At 40.3% G+C, this 15,653-nt stretch overlaps 1 protein-coding gene across 1 annotated transcript in view; it reads right to left on the bottom strand.

Annotated features, from left to right (window-relative positions):
* Positions 1 to 15,653, bottom strand: part of LOC134538240 (tyrosine-protein phosphatase Lar) — a 1,248,834-nt gene that overhangs the window by 770,251 nt on the left and 462,930 nt on the right. The gene's annotated exons all lie outside the window — the stretch shown is intronic.

Raw genomic sequence — 15,653 nt, 5'->3', positions numbered from 1 at the left:
TATATATTTTTTAATTATTATGTTCGAACCTTTCCTTCAGTTCAACAACTTAAGTAGATATAATAATATTGTTATGAAATTAAATTCTCCATACATACTACACTTGATATTTTGAGATTATTACGAAATATATAATTTTATTTTAAATACATTTTTTAATACATTATTATACAAACGTACGGGTTTCAAATCTTAATATATATAAATCCAGTGTCCTGAAATGGTTCTTGCAATTAGTGAGATTGATAATATATATAATTTAGGACATACACCATTGCTGATTATAATGTATGTCATAAGAAACCTCAATAAAAGAGCAGAAAGATAAATGTGCAAACATACAGAAAACAAGCGAAACTCAGGTAACATCAAAACATTTAAAACATAGACAGAAAATTACGTAGAAAGAATTGGTAAAAAAATTATTTGAGCACAGACAGACACAGTGTGCTAACAACAATGATACATTAGCAACAAGAACAGTAAATAAAGACGAAAAATACTTTGGATAACTCAGAGAATTGATTTTTCAGTACTTTTACAAAAGATTCTATTGGAAAACAGTTGACAATAGTTTTCAAAACTAAAAGAAATATATTATCACTTTGTACACCACATAGCTTTGGTTATTTTTGCACATCTGAAATACGGTTTATCGAGGTAAAACTGAGTATTTCTTACAAAAATTGGCTAACAATTTTATATTTCAATTGATGTGTACATTCGACAATTTTTTTTTTTAAACCATGGAAAAGATAATCGATCAAATATTCAACAATCTGGCTTTCTTTTGTTTTACCGTGCTAAATATGCGCAGCTAATACTGGAAAGCTATTCAAACAAAGGGTTTACAAATAACTTTTAAATATTGGAGGTACTAGGGCAATACAAAACATAAATGGTAACCGTTATGTGCATTTCTTAATTAAAATTTTATTAAAATTAAAATTAATTTTATATGAAATTAAAATTTGTTCTCGATTTTCTAAGTTAATATTTACGGATTATCAAAATGGCGGATGTGACGTCATCCAAGATGGCGGCCGAGGTATATGTCAAGGACAAAGCTCCCCTCCAGAGGCTTATTGGAGGCTTGTAAACAGGGAATTACATCCTCTTTGGGGACATTTCAAGCCTCTGTCATTTTGTGGGGGAAAAAAGTGAAATTTCCACTCAAAATGTGAGTGATCCTACTGAAATCAAAATTTTTAATTTTTCAAAATTTTTTTTAGACTTATTTTAAAAAAAACTGGTGCTTTTGTTGAATTTTGGTGATTTTTTGTTAATTTAAGCATATATTGAAGGTCAAGGTTATAGGTCAAAGTCATCCAAGATGGCCACCGTGACGTCACAATCCAAGATTACGGACACAATCACAACCATGTATCAGGCGTAGTATATACCAATATATAAAACTCTTAATGTATTTTATTACAATCGAATAAAATTTTTCTTGAGATAGGTCAGATGATGTAATAAACTAAAAATAACATCCGTTCTATTGCTAAGAGCCGTTAAAACTCACCAGCTTACTTTAAGAAATTACAAAATAACTAAGCGTATTAGAATTGTTAGCGACAAAACCGACATTTAATATGTCAACGACCGGTATTATAGCTAGTAAATAAAAAAATACCGATATATATATATATATATTTTTTACTTTTATTTACACATCATCTTTGAGAATAAAATGGAAATTACAAATTTTATTTGCCATTCGTTTTTAAAGTATCAATCGCCTTTTTATTATTATTATTATTTCCAAGCCATATTCTTAGGTTGTGTCATTCTTTATTTTTACTGCCGACGATACATATTTTTTTTTTATTCTTCTCCAAAGTCTCCGTTATCTCTCCACTCGTTTCCAAACTTTAAACCATGCCGTTTCTTCGTAATTTCCGACTCGTCCACTCCCGACGAGTTGGCCAACTCTGGGACTTCTGTGCCTTCTTTGTCCTCCGTCTACTGCGCCGCTTTCGGCGAACAATTCAACAGTTCTTGAAGACTTTCTTCCATTCTCTCTCTCTCTCGATGAATGCATATTCTAATTACCTCGCGATTCTTAAAGTTTACCAGCGTTGACGTTTCAAGACTGTATTCGAAAGAATTTCGCAACTTTTGGCTTCGGTGATCTATATTAAATAAGTTTTTTTTGAGTCGTTAAAAATAACTTTTTCTGGATTATAAGGCAGTCCTGAAGCTCATCCCAATGGGCTTCTCTCTAGAAAATTAAATAATATAATGAAATATTCGTCAATACTTTTTTTTTTTAATTCCCAAAGAAACCATTTATATTGAAGACACTGAAACTAGATAAGCAGGCGCAGAAGGACCAATAACCTAAAATTATTTACTAATTGGAAATAATATCGATGATGCTTAAAAGGGTTCAGAAAAATAATTTAAGCCCAAATTTCTGCTTTACATCCGAGCGTTTATTTCAGAAATTACGTTTAATAAAAGTTATTCATAATCTGGAGTCTAGAACTAAGCTAGAAATTTTGGTTTTTCCCCATGATATAATGTATTTATGGTTTCCTATTTTAGGCAGCCCAGTTTTAAAAAGAAATGTTTTTTTTTTCAATTTTTTTTATTTAAAGTTTTAAAAGGCAGCTTTAATGTATTTTTAAGTAAGTAATTGGTTTGCTAAAAGTAAAAAACATTTAAACTTAAAATATTCTATTTATAAAAAAAATTGCGCAAGTCTTTCAGTATTCGCCAGTTATGTGTAACATCTAACCTCGATTACGAGCTAATTAATTTGTTCTCATGTTGCAAATACACTCATAATACGAAACTCGGACACGAAATTTAATGTCTGAATTCATTAAATATTGTCTCAGTTCTGCTTTAAAATACGCTTCTGGACGCGAATCACAATTAGTTTACACACCCGCCGCTAGATGTCGTTTGCCGGAGCAGGTCCGATAAAGGCGTCGGTAAACACTGCCCATCCTTTAAAAAAAAAAAAAAAAATTCAAAGGAGTCATGAGGACTGCTGATAGAAGTGAAAACGTTTTCACAATTTTGACGAAAAAATACTATCGCCAACAAATTTATTTTATCACGTTAGTAAAATAACTCATAAATTACTATAAAATACGCATTGCATAGTAATTGTAAGTATTAAAAAAAATAATGATGATCCTAATTTTTAGGTTATATTGCTACAAAGACTCCGTTTTCTTCGTTATTCAAACTATAGGCCTATATGTATATGAGAATATTAATATATTTTATACTCACTTTTTACTGCACAGTAATCGTATACTTAAGAATTAAAAGCGCAATAAGTTATACTAATAGGAACAGATATAGTGTTATCGTTAACACGTCACGTGACCATGTCGATGACGACATGGCCTTCCCATAGAAGTCTTCACTTCAAAAATCACTAAACAGTTGATGCACCAAAGATTCTCTTCGGCCTCGCGATCTTCGGTTCGCGCCATCCGCCGCAGACGACAGCGCCGCGGTTACACATTTCCGTTCCGATGCGACTCGAGGTGCATTCGCGTAAATACTGAGCACCAAATGGCATGTGCCGAGCGTTAAGATGTTACACATTAAAAATTGGTTGTCTGTAAAGTCGGTTTACGGACGATAGTTTAACGTGACAACGTCATAACAAAACATCGATGAAATGATTGCATACTTTATGAATAAAATTGAATAATTTTTATTTTAATAATAAAAGAATAAATTCTTGAAATTAAACTAGTAATCAGATTTTTAAAATGCAAGAATAATTAACCTTTATTGCCGAAATTATTGTTATAATAACGAATGAAAACCACATTAACTTTTCACTTCACTTTATAAACAGTCGAGTGGAAGAGAGATAGATGCGGCGCAAGCGTACAATGAGCGTAACGGGACACAGCGTAACGGGACAATGTGCGTTACGGGACACTTTTTCGTGCGTGCAGCCGGAGTTCATCGATTTGTTAGACGTTGTCACTTCAAAAAATTTTATAGGAAGCTCAAGGAACGACGGAGTTTTGATCCCGCGCTAGGCAGCGGTCCACGCGCGTGTCCGAACAGCTTCGTGGCCTGGACGCTAGAGCGCGGGCACGGCGACTGACGTCACGAGACCGGCCGAGGGGTGGAGTGGGGGGTCATGCGGTCGAGGAGCAGGGGGGAACTGCCCAAGCTCCCGCCCTTTTGCTTAGTAGTGTTTCTGCTATGTCCAACTCTTCTTCCGGAACCATCCTTCTTGTTTCCCGTAACCAACCTGCTTGTTACTAATGCATGAAATGTTTGCTTACCGCGAGTCAGTGCCCAGGATTTCCCCTGTGTCCGTGCAGGTTTTACCTGGGCCCAACTTATCTAGTTTTAGTCTAGAATAGTCAGCGAGGGGAGTTAGTCATGGCTAAAACGTCCGTGGCTGGCCAATCCCCTCCTAGCACATGAAGATGAAAACCTGGATGCAGACAACATGCAGAAATTTTCCAGTCGCTATCATCAGGCACTGGATGGAGCACATTTTCTGGCATATCTTGTAGACCCACGATTCTGTGGTCAACATTTGACAGCTGATGGAAAATCTGAAACTCTTTCATTTGCAAACAACAGATACAAACACACAAAGTCTCTGCTGCCTGTAATTATTAAGTTCCAAGCAAAATATACTCCCTTCCACGACGTTTTGTTCAACGACAATGTCATCTCACAAGTGTCACCAATATATTGGTGGAAAATGAACATCAATTCAGATACTAATGAAGTTATAAATGTCATAGAACCACTGGTAACAGCAACTTCTTCGTCTGCATCAGTGGAAAGAATCTTTTCCACATTTGGTTTGGTTCAGTCAACATTAAGAAATCGACTGGGTACAGAAAAAGCTGCAAAATTTGTATTTTTGTTTAAAATTTTAATGGTTCACAACCTGCATGATTAGAGCGTATAGGCTTCGGCCCGAGACGCACTTAGAGTCTTCCCTACCCAGACCTCTCCCGAACACTCTTAGTTTTAAGTTAGGTTAGGAAGAAAGAAACGGGAACTCGAAGACGACCGGGCGCGGATGCTGGCGAGTGAACTGGTGCGGCGACCAACGAACTGTGCTGCCGGCCCTATCTTCCAGACCATCGGCAACGCCGTTTAAAATAAATCCACTTGTTCCTTTTGGTACTTTCTGTGTTGAAGCTAGAGTCGACCGGCCGCATCAAAACACGAACGAAAATGGTAGAAGTTAGAGAGAAGAAGAAAAAACATACATCGACTCACGGCAATGATTAGAGACCTGCAAAATTCGCGGATTCATTTCGTGATATGCTACAATTCAAATAATTATACCTTAGCGCTGCTTCTGCAATTGGTTCACTGTTAATCTGGAGGACTGAGGGCCAATTAGAGACCCTCACTCATAGAAGTGTCGAATCACAGACACTCAGTCGAGACGACTCACAAGTCAGCAGCCAATGAAAAGGTGGCATTTACCCGAGTGTGTAGAGTGTAGTAGAGTCTATCCTGGAGGTCATTGAACCCGCGAATTTTGCAGGTCTCTAGCAATGATCAATCCGTGTTCAGATACCCCTCTCCCTCCCCCAAAAAACGAACCCAGACCAGTCATCTCCAGTTGCAGGGGTTTTGAAATTAAGTCAGGACCACGGGTCTGGCTAATGCCGCAAACAGCGGCTACTGATTGTGTTTGTCTCGTTGTTGACGGGGGGGGGGGGGGGGGGGGTGATGATGGAGCGGTAGTCCTGGGGTGGTGGGGGGAAGAGGGGGAGAGAGAGGCCAGGCGTAGGCATGCGCATCCCTTCGCTCGTAGTCACACCACGAACCGTCGGGGCCTAAACTAATGCAGCGCAGGAGAGGGCTGAGGAGGCCTGATGGTGTTTGCTCGGCGGAGTAAAAGCCCAGCTCTGTGAAGGACCCAGGGAGGGGGGGGGGGGGTTGATGAGGGGAGTTCGGGGTTCGAGGAGTGTTTCCGGAATGCGACCCCCCGACTGTGTTCCTCGTCGTAATCCGTTGGGCAAATTACGATTCTCGAGCGGGGGTATACTCTTCGGTGAAGGGGAAGGAGGGGGATTTCGAAGTTTAACGAAAGGACGAGGGTGGGGGAAAAAAAGGAGAAGGGGTGGGGTGTGGGTGTCCGTTAGGAAGAAGGGAGGGTAATTATACTTCTCCCCCCCTCCTTTTCCTTCCTCCTTCTTCTCACAGCCCCGAACTCGCGCCCCCGACTTCCGCGATCGCCGATACTCTCGCTGTTTGCTGCCGCGCCTCGCTCGGGTGACCCGGGTAATCCACTCGGAAGCCCCTGTTTGCGTTAAGAGGAGTGGGGGCTGCCATGCCCTAGCAGCCCGGGGGGCGCTAAGGGCGACATTGGCCCGCGCTTAGCACGCCTGCTAGCCCCTACGATACGGCGAGCAGCCTCCTCGTAGGTAGCGCGCCTCTACGAGACTTCAAGCGGCGACCCCCATCATTATACGGCTGGAATATCAAAGATAAAGGCTTCCAGATTTTCCCTATACCATTTGCAACACTGAGTTTGGATTATTTTTGGTTTTCGTACTAAAAAACATCCGTGAAAGCACTCGTTTTAGCATTTTTATTTTAACTGTCCATAGTATACGCATTAAATACTTAACAATGAAACTGAAATTGTATAGCTCTTAAATGCTATTCGTATAGGGGCAGGCATTTTTTCGCGAATAAATCTGAACGCGTACTAGACTGCAACAAGGTTTACCCGCACCAGCGGTTTCAGGCTCCATGCTGAGGTAACAGGAGGAGTGTGGTTGGTAACCTTGCTTTATAGTTAAAAATAGTAAACAAAATGTTGTTCAAAAATAAAAAAAGAATTACGTTAAAAAAGTACTTGAAAATAAGCAGTATTTTCCTTCAACTGTAAAGTTGCAGAAATGTTAATTATGCTGCTCTGTTAGCTAAGTGAGGATAATTTAGTTCCTCTTCCTCTGCATTAACGTTTATTCCTTGCTGATGACTTGTTAACGTCTTTATTTGACAGTAGGTACTCATTTCACGAAACAGCTTTACGATTCTTCCTAACGAGCAATGGTAGCGTTAGCTTTTATTCAGCTACAAAATTTTTTTTTATGTGTAACATCTCAGCTCTACGTATACGGCATTTGGTGGCAGGAGTAATTTCGTGAATGGAATGGTAGTCGCATGGAACGGAAATGTGTAACCACGGTGCTGCCATCTGTGACGGATGGCGTGAACCAAAGTTCACAAAGACAAAGGTAAGCTTTTATAGTTATAAACTGTTGAATGAATTTTAACAAGCTTGTCAAAAATCTGCTCTAAAGCCGGGGTTTCAAATTTTTTTCAAGTCTTTATCGCTTTCTATAGGAGCCATTTCGCTATGCAAATTAAAATTTCGGTTTGCAAATGGAATGATTCGATAGTGAACGTAATTTCTCCGGCAGCGAATTCTAGCGGCGGGTGCGGAAACTACGTGTGACTCGCGTCCAGAAACGTAGTTAAAAACCTAATTTCGTATATTTATCACACTCGTCATTATTTAAAAAAATCTACTTTAAATTCCGTGTCTAAGTTTTGTATTATAGTTGTATTTGCAACAAGAGAACTCATAAAATTGCTCGTTACCGATGTTAGATGTTACACATATCTGGCGAGTACTGAAGGACTCGCTCACAATTTTTTTTGACCTGACAGCGTCTAATAAATCTATGAACGCCGGCTGCACGCACGAAAACGTGTCCCGTAACGCACATTGTCCCGTTACGCTGTGTCCTGTTACGCTCATTGTACGCTTGCGCCGCATCTATCTCTCTTCCACTCGATTGGAACAACCATTGATTTGACTTTTTCGAGGCACATTAAACTTGAAACACTCCCATTCGTTTCCTACTTTTCCTATCATCGTCCTATCCTTAACAGAATAACACAGATTGGAAGAAGTTAAATAACAAACATGTAAAAAAGTTATAGTTAAAATAATCTCTTCGTTAAAGTAATAAACATATTTGAATTAATGAGTGCAAATAAAAGTAAATTTATCTATTAAATTGTAGATTTCATTCCACTCCTTCTTTGTAACCATACAAAATAGTGATAATTCAATAAAATGATTCAATTTTATTCATTAAGGAATGCAATCATTTGATTAATGTTTTGTTATGACGTCACGTTAAACAATCGTCCGTAAACCGACTTTATAGAGAACTAATTTTTTACTAATTGCTATAAACTATAAAAATTCGGGTGTTCATTTCGTTATGGGATAAAATTTAAATGCATATACCATTGGTCCTGAGTCTGGTATTTGCTAACACTTCATGCGGAGTACTGTGTGCCAATGAGGGGACCTCGACCAGAGAATTGTCGAATCAAAGACTAACCGGCGAAGAGGTCTGGTAAGTCACCAGCCAATGAACACGTGACATTTGTCTGAGTGTGTAGAGGACTGAGAGTCCATCATGGAGGTCACTGAAACAGCGAATTTTTCTAGTCCCTACCTAGAGACCGGAAAAATTCGCGGATTCATTTCGTGATAGACTAGAATCCAAAAACGTTTGCCTTTTTACTGCATCAGTGATTGGGGCCACAGTTTATCTGAATGACACTTGGCCAATTTAGAACCTTAAACAAAAGAAGTATCGAATCACTAGCGTCCCAGTTAACAGGTGTCACGAGTCAGTAGCCAATGAGCAAATGTAATTTTCCAGCGTGCATAGAGGATCATGGATAGAGACAGGAAAAATTCGCGGGTTCAATGACCTCCAGGATGAACTCCATAATTCTGCGTACACTCGGTCAAATGTCACCCACGTATTGGCTGCTGTCTTGTGAGACGTCCCAACGTAGCAGCCTGTGATTCGATAAAGCTTCGGTTGGGTGTTTCTCATTGGCCCAGAGTCATCCAGGTGAGTTGTGAGCCAATAGCAGAGGCAGCACTGATGTATAACTATTTTTATTTTAGCCTATCGCGAAATGAATTCGCGAATTTTTCCGGTCTCTGATCATGGAGTATATCTTACAGGCCATTGAACTCGCGAATTTTTCCGGTCTCTATCCCTACCATTTGCTTACAACGGTATCTTCATCTTTATAAACAGACACTCACACCATATACCATAATATTCATGTAACGGTGTTTACTCGAATCCAAGGATTGTATTTTCAATGCTCGGTGTCATTTTCCGTATCGGGTTATGTCTAATTCACGTAATTTATTTGGTTTCATTGAAATTTTTTTTTTACATTTGTTTCACGATTTTGTTGTTTCTTTTTTTTTTTGTGGTAGATACATTCCACGCGCTATCCGTGATATGTGAACAAAAATTCAGCAAAAATTCATAATTAAATTTTGGTATTTGCCCAAGTACGGCATTATCACGTACTACTGTTTGATATTTTCTTTCCTCAGCTGCAGGTATTTTATACAACTAATTTTATCGTCCCAGTTTTTTTTATATGGATCTAGAATTCGCAAAATTGAAAATAATAACAGAGCGGATGAATGTGGCGTTCTTTTGGGTAAGGTTTTTTTTTAAACCATATTAAAAGTTCTTGATATGTCTAACTTAAATAAATACATTCTCTCTACCTTCCTCTCTCTCTCTCTCTCGCGCTCTCTCTCTCTTTAAGGTTGTTGTCAGTACAGACGCGGCCATAGAAAAACGAAACTAGTCATTCTTAGAAAGCTTTATATTCGTTGTTTGAAAGCTAAGTGATTGACATGGCTTAAAAGCGTAAGAGAAGAAACCATTATATTTTATATGGATCTGCTGCATTTAAATATAAAAGATTGTATTTTCATAAGATAGAGCGGGTTATTCAATAATCTGCAAATAGGAGTGCCCTAATCTAACTTAACCTAACCTTACCTAATCTAACCTAACCTAACCTAACCTAAACTAACCACTGTCAGAAAAATCCTGAAGGGCTGCCCATCCAAGGGGCAACAATTCAGACAACCTTTCATAAACACCACTGTCAGAAAAATCCTGATGGGCTGCCCATCCAAGGGGCAAGTTTTCAGGATTATTTAAACACTTAAAGAAACATGTTTTCAGAATTTGTATTGGCTGCCCTTCCAGTCGCTGTACAAACAAACCATTGCCAGAAAAATCCTGAAGGGCTGCCCATCCAAGGGGCAACAATTCAGCTCCCCCATAAGGTGACCCAAAACAATATGGTGAGTGTAGGATGTCTCATCCTCATTTAGCAGTGTACATTTTAATGGGCATTCACTCTTTCTTTCCTATACACGTTTTATGCCTTTAGGGCTGTTATTGTTTCGGTGTGATCTATTTCCAGATGTACGCCATGGATCACAAAAGGTTAAGACGCAAGTTTATAATCTAATGACAAATAATAAAAATATTTTTAAAACATTTATTTAATAAGGAAAAAATGTGGAATGAGAATTTTGGAAATAAATTTACTTGTATTTCGTGAAGTGCATTGAATGGTGACAACCAACTTTAATTATTTTCACAGAGACGTAACTAAAAGACGCGAGCTTGGTTTCAACAGTTTTGTCTACAAATATTTTTGTCATCGAAATTTTTAGCTCCGTTTGTGCATAGCATATCATTTAATGGAATGCCTCAATATTAAAAGTGATAGACTGCTACAAATTGTTTCTCCTGTGGAATAACAATTGGTGTTTTTAAATTTTACTTTTTGTTTCTTTCAGAATTTTTGCGACTGCAATAATATTGTTAACAGACACCATTTATGGGTTTAAAAAAACAAATAGTAAATTAAAAAAAATACTTAAACTCGTTATAAACTTATAAAAACACACTGAAAAACTCGCTCACGTGTTTTTTTTTTTTAATCCCGCCCCTTAGACCGTGATCTCGCGATAACGTGTTTGTCGAGGATAATAGTCGGAAGAACTGCTTGAGGCCGCTCGCTGTTACCCTCCGCCCCCCCCCCCTACTTGTGTCAGTGACGAGGGAGTAGGTCCAACAGACATCGCGTGGTCCTATTGCAGTGCCGACGCATTGTTCAAACGCCTCCCCCCCCCTTTTTTTTTTAATGAACACGGCGCGCGGTGTGTTCATCTATCTGGACATCACCTCAGGGGAGGGAGATGTATTCATATATATTCATACGCGGCCGGTACAGTATTCCATCCACCTAGAAGGGCCCTGGTTCATGAGGGCGGACTGGGGGAGGTTTGGAATATCACTACGAAGGGAGGGGAGAAGGTTTTTTTTTTGTGTGTGTGTGAGGGTTCGTTCGTTTTCGGAATGTCTGGCACGAGGAGAGAGAGAAGGGGGGGGGGGGGAAAGCGATTTGAAATTGGAGGACCCTGTCGGTGGTCCCTGTCGCAGTGATCTGAGCTTTTATCCCCTCCCTTCACTCTCTCTCTCTCTCTCTCTCTCTCACCCTTCCTCGCCACGTCGTACGCCAACCCGCCCCTACCCTTCCCTCCCCCTCTTCCACCAACGTCTGGTCCCTTTTCAACCCAGTGACGTTGCCATGGCGACCGCGCGAACAGATCGCTCTCCGCCGGAGCAATCGACGATGTCACCGCGCTGAAATAATATTGCCATCCGCGGTTTGCCCCGAGGGGGAGCGAATATATATATATATAATATATATATATTCCCCGGGGGTGGAAAGGGGTTATGAGGCACGGAGTTTTCGCTTCGTGCTTCGACCGATAATGGCTCTCTTTGAACGTGTTTTTTTTTTTTTAATCGCCGGCGTACGTAATAATTTTTTTTTCCCCTTTTTCACAACTACCAACATTTCAAACTGAAATTACATAGCCGTTCAATTAGCCACCGACAACTTGCAAAAGTCAGTCGGCGTGGAGCTGGATGCAGACTTCGGATTATTGAATTTTTTTTTTTTTTCACTAACTCGTCCCTATTTCAATTTCCTGATTGCGTTTGATTTTTTTTTTCTGCGCGTGTGCACACAGGTATGCGGTGCAGCTGAATGTGTCGTCTGTTTTTTTTTTTTTTTAACTCGCTCCGTCTTGAGTTTTGATGAGTTCCCGCTAGTTCCAGCACGGGGAAAAAAAATTCAGCCGGGTAGGAAAAAAAAGTTTCCCACCATTGTCCCGTTTTTAGGGGCGCTATGTCTAATTGGTTTCTCCAGTCTATCGTTTAGTCTGCAGGATGGTTCGTTCGCAACACTTCATGCGCTGCCGTCATTATTATTTCCTGTATAGGCTACTCATTACGCATCAATTTCAGTTGTTGTTATTTTCTTTACCAATTGAGTGTGTTCGTGTCTTTTAAATCACTGACATTTGTGTTAATTTGTGCACATTTTAAATAAAATCATATTTTACAATCAAATGCTTCAAAATGCCTTAGTAACTAAAAATCGTATATTCAGGTTAAAATTTGGTAGATACATTGAGTTACCTATCTCCCTCAAGCAGCCGAATGAAAGTAAATAATTTATAGTTATTTAACTGTTTTAATTTTAGAAAACTGAGTATTTACGTTACAGTGTACGAATTAACAAAACTGCGCCTGTTTTGGACTGTATTAACTTGAATCATCATTGTGTCTGGATACGACACCGCACGACACTCTAAAAGAGTAGCATTTTTTTCTTTCGAAGATAAATCTTAAATATAGGTATATATTTCATTTTTGCAAATGACTAAGGCAATGATGGTGTGTGTTCAGAAATAATTCGCAGCGGAAAACTGCTATCAGTAGGATCTGAAATAATTCCTGCTTTCAGTTAACTCTAGGATAGACTGCACAGTAATGTACTACTCGAGAAAATGCTATCTGTTTATTGGCTACTGGCTTGTGATAGACGTGTCTCCACCGGGGTGGTATGTGATTCGACACTTCCCTGGTCGAAAGGTTTCTCATTGGCTGAGAGTCATCCCCTCGTTCTCCCCCCCCCCCCCCCCCCCCCAACATATCTACGGCGAGCTAACATCAAATGCAGCACTGAGTCCGGTATCCCAAGAGACAAATTAAATGTTCAGGTGTTGAATATGTAGAGACCGGAAAAATTAAAGCTTTCGATGACCTCTAGGATAGACTCCACAACCCCCTACATACTCAGGCAAATGCCACCTGCTCATTGGCTATTGACTCGTGACACCTGTCGACTGGGACGCTTGCGATTCGATAGTTTTTTTGGTTGAAGGTTTTCCATTGGCTCAAAGTCCTTCAGATAAACTGTAAGCGAATCACAGAAGCAATATAAAGGTACAGTTGTTTGGATTCTAGCATATCGTGAAATGAATCCGCGAATTTTTCCGGTCTCTATGAATATGCTACACCTGTTCCATAACCGTATTCATAGCGCGCAAAGATAGGACACGGCCAGTCCCTTAATTTTTAGGGAACGGAGTCCGACCTCGTTTTTGTGACCCAGCTGTTGCCCGAATTCCGCGCATGCGCAGAGCTCACTTTTTTTCGTTGTTTCCGTCAAGATGGTGGGCCCGCGTCTGGCGCCGTTAACTCGTATATAGTCACTTTCTTGATCATCGGAGGACGTACCAAGCGTGTTGGTGTGTCACATAAAACTTTATGGCGGCGAAACTATCCTGGAATACATTTCGTACACTTCAATGGTCATCACAAGAAATAATCTCAAATTAAATATATATTTGAGAAAATTTGCACACCATGTAATTAGTGCGACTGTGCTGCTATGTCTAGTATGTTTTTTCCCCCTTAATTAATTGTATCGATGGTTGCGAAACATCCGCTTGTTTCTACTCTTGCGCAGGGCATCGTTTATTGAAACAGATGTCGATTTGATTCCTTTCTGGAATTCGGTTTGGACACGTGCTGGAATAAGGCCCGCGAGTTCGGTTATACGGTCGTATCCCAACAAGACATTTCTTGGAATACCGGTCCAAGGTATAATGAGAGACCGGAAAAATTCACGGATTCATTTCACGACAGCCCAAAATTCTAATAGTCATACCTCAGTTCTGCCTCTGCTATTGGCTCACAACTCACCTGGACGACTCTGGGCCAGTGAGAAACACCCAACTGAACCTGTAGCGAATCACAGGCCGCGCTACGTTGGGAGGACACCTTAACAAGACAGCAGCCAATGAGAGGGTGACATTTGACAGAGTGTACGTAGAACTATAAAGTTCATCCTAGAGGTAATTGAACCCGCGAATTTTTCCGGTCCCTTGGTATAATGTCTTACAATTCTAGCCTATCGCCACAAAAAGAATCCGCGATATTTTTTTCTTTCCTGTCTCTAGCTAGCAATTAATTGTACTTTGAATTGGGAGTGAAGTTGTAACGGGCGAATCTGGCCGGCCATTTACCTGTCCAATTGAGCGCGAGGCAGCTAACGAGATGGGCGATTGGTCGGTTGCCCGTGAAAATTTGATGAGAGGAAGTGGTCGGAGTACTCCCACTAAAACAAAAACAAAAAAAAAAAAAGAGGTGCGGATAATGACGCACCACAGTATCCGCGTTAATGAATTGCTTCAATTAGTTACGAACGAATTAAAAAAAAAAAAAATTGAACGCATGACTCTACAGTCGGATTCTTTTTTTATAAACGACTCGCCATTTGTCACTGATGACCAGAGCCGTGATTATTTCGGTGATTCATCGAGTAGCGAAGCATATTTAACAATCTCCTCCGCATCGGTGATTAGCCCACAGCGCTCTTGACACGCCCTGTGCGGCCCTGAGAGCCGGCTGTAAACAAGGACCAATCGCGTGTGACCCGTCAACGCACGTGAAGTTGTCATCGACCAATGAGTAGAGACCGGAAAAATTCGCGGATTAATTCGTCAATAGGCTAAAATTCAAATACATATACCTCTTATATGATTTTGCTGTTGGCTTACTGTTCATCTGGACGAATCTCAACCAATTATAAACCCTCAACCAAAGAACGATCGAATCACAGACAAACCAGCCGAGACGACTTACAAGTCGGCAGCCAATGAACTTGCGTTATTTGCCCGAGTGTACAGGGGAATGCGTAGACTATCCTGAAGGCCATTGAAACCGTGAATTTTTCCGGTCTCTCTCTATCCATGAATATCCACTAAATGAACACCTGTTATAAATATTTGTGGCAGTACAAAACATGCAAATGAAACAGACCTTTAAATAAAAGTAACGGCGGGGAGAAAAAATAACCTTGGCGAGGTGACAATGAGCCCTAAGGCACTCAAGCGAACGCCAGGAAAAGATAATTAGATCGAGGAGTGGTGGGGGAAGTGATATTCACGTAGCGCACTGCCTCTCTGCCACTTCGCCACTTCGCCGCAACCCTGTTTCGCTGTCGACGCGTTAGCTAAATTGCCAGCGGAGTGTTGACTGTACTCGTCCGTGGTTTACGACCCTTGCTCGTATTCCTGACTGCCTCCCCCCCCCCCCCTCTCTCCCCCGAGGCGTTCTCCCGCCCGTGTGGTCTGCAATCCACACCCGGCCGATCAAACAGGCCTGCTTCCACAAAAACGAACGTAGTGGGAGCGGATACACCGTTAGAAATGACTAGGGACCCTTGAAATCTCGCGATTCATTTGACGTCAGCCTAAAATTCACGGTTATTTGTATTCTCCACCCATGTTTTTACAATAACCACATCATAAATGTAAATATACGTCAAATTAAATTAGGTAAAAGAGCACTGAGTGCTGGAGTGCCCTGTTGTAATACCAAAATCTGTTAAGTGTACAAACTGTGACAATAAAAACCTATTGAATTGAATTGAAATACCCATTGTTGAGG

This window comes from Bacillus rossius, chromosome 13, assembly GCF_032445375.1.
Source record: "Bacillus rossius redtenbacheri isolate Brsri chromosome 13, Brsri_v3, whole genome shotgun sequence".
NCBI classification, from domain to species: domain Eukaryota; kingdom Metazoa; phylum Arthropoda; class Insecta; order Phasmatodea; family Bacillidae; genus Bacillus; species Bacillus rossius.
This window is presented reverse-complemented; position numbering and strand designations above follow the sequence as displayed.